The sequence below is a fragment of the Trichechus manatus genome, unplaced genomic scaffold (genome assembly GCF_000243295.1).
Source record: "Trichechus manatus latirostris isolate Lorelei unplaced genomic scaffold, TriManLat1.0 scaffold00003, whole genome shotgun sequence".
Lineage (NCBI taxonomy): Eukaryota > Metazoa > Chordata > Mammalia > Sirenia > Trichechidae > Trichechus > Trichechus manatus.
In genome coordinates, this window is record NW_004443939.1 from 24,479,975 (window position 1) to 24,482,244 (window position 2,270).

Genomic DNA, 2,270 nt, shown 5'->3' on the forward strand with positions numbered 1-2,270 from the left:
TCCATTCTCTGTCAGTTTTCTCACTCCATTTGGTGCTTGGCTGAGTTCTTTATCTCTTCATTTGATGTTTTAGGGTTTCAGGATTGTTGTTTTCTCTGTTTGGCTGGTTTTTCGTATCTTTGCTGTGGAGGGGAGGCGTGGTGCTTCTGCGTACAGTGCCATTTTGCCAGAAGTCCTTAATTTTTTTAAAACTGTTTTTGACTTGCCAAAGAACATGCAGGTTTTAAGTAGCAGTCAGCACTGCAATCCAGGGCCCCTGTACAATGGAGATAATACTTGATAATACTTCCCAGCGTTCCTGTAAAAGGTTTTCTTTCTGGTGAATTGTGGGGCTGTTTGTCTTTCAGGACCAAAGGGAGGTGCTTTTAGGCCAAATTCTTGAGGCTGGCTTGGAGATGAAGATGCAAAAAGAGAAGGATAGAGAAAAAGGATGGAAATTAGAGAATAAATGTAAAAAGAGCTTTGTTAAAGTATATAACCTAGTGTTTATATGCTGAACTAAAGGTAAACTTTTCAAGTTTCTTCATATTAACACATATTTTCACCCAAAATATATAACTTTTATATATTATTAGTAAAAGAAATATTCAAATATTAATATACTATGAATTGTTTGAACTTAGTGCATATTTATTTTTGAGCTTAAAATATGCTCAAACCAAAACCAATCCAAACCTGTTGCTGTGGAGTTGATTCCAACTCATAGCGACCCCAAAGGACAAAATAAAACTGCCCCATAGGGTTTCCAAGGCTGTAATCCTTACAGAAACAGACTGCTGCATCTTTCTCCTTTGGAGTGGCTGGTAGGTTTGAACTGCAGACCTTTCAGTTAGCCATCATGTGCTCAACCACAGCATCACCAGGGGTCCCTAAAATATTCTCAGTTATAATTAATGTATTTTAGTTAAGTGTGTAAATAAACATTTCTATAATTCCATTCTATAATGCATTTGTACTTCACAGGAGTGAAAGTGGAGAGAAAGGAAAAGCAAGTAATCTAGTTATCTTGCTCGTGTCTCTGCTACTTTGCTATTTCCATTCTGTTCAGAAACTCTAACAATGATATTTCACACTATTGATTCTGTTACTGTGGGAGAGAATGAAAACCCTTTCACAATGCATTGTCAAAATTCTGATAGTCTTGAGATTGCTAGTGGACAGTGGAAATGGCTAACATCTGCCATAATTTACTAAGGTAGGCCTTAAGACACACAGTGATGGGATGGGGAAAGATGCTCAGAGGCAAGAAGTGTGAAGGGTTTGAGACTTTTACGCATTTTGCACACTAGCAGGCTAGCTTGCCACAGTTTCCTGTTTGCTGACAGAAGACAAGGGACTCCTAGGTCAGGACTTTATTAAACAAAGGGCTTTATTACTAATGGCACAGCAAGAAGCATGAGCTTCATGTTTGTGTTAGTTCTGCTTGCTACACCCTCAGCTCCTACAGGGGTGACATGGAGTGGACCAAGTAGATACCCAGTGGATTTGTGTCACAGCTGAGGAACCTGAGCTTAGCAGACTCCAATCTTTTATAAGAATGTGCTTTAAGAAAACCTGCTTTACCTTTGCCTCGGAGGGAGGCATTATCTTTATTAGACTGGACAGTAACCAAACTAGTGCTCTGCTTCAGCAGGAGACACTGTCTCAGTCTCCCAAGGCTACTCACTATGCAAACATCCTTGGAAAACTAATCCAGAATAAAAGACAGCTAGTGGCTCTGCTCATAAGATGGGTGGAAATGTGTGAGACCAGTGGAGAATTGTCTCCCAGTGCTCATCTTTGTGTTAAAACATGTTTCATTGTGTAGTTACAGAGAGAAAAGTCTAGTACCCTAGGTACATGAAAGGAAAAAAGCTAAAAGAAAAAAATGTCTTGAATAAATTTTTTAAAATTTAGGTAAGTTTCTTTGTAACAAAGAACCTACAGATTTAGCTGATAACATTTTCATGTTGATGTAATCTTGGATCGTAATAGTTCTCTTATTTCCTTATATTTCCTGCATATAATTTGTTCCACATAGAAAGATAATGGGCAGAGCCACTTACTGATTAAAAATATTGATTAAAAGGTGATTCATTTAGGATGTCATGTGAAAATACATTTTTTTTGGTTGTAAACAGTTCTAATATGAGGTAAGAGATTATTACTATGATTTTTTAAGCGACTACCATTGTACAATAATTGACATAATTTGTTTATGAAAAACTTGGATGTACTCATATAGTTGAAAATACATTTTCTAATAGAATGTTCAATGCAACAAAAATTTG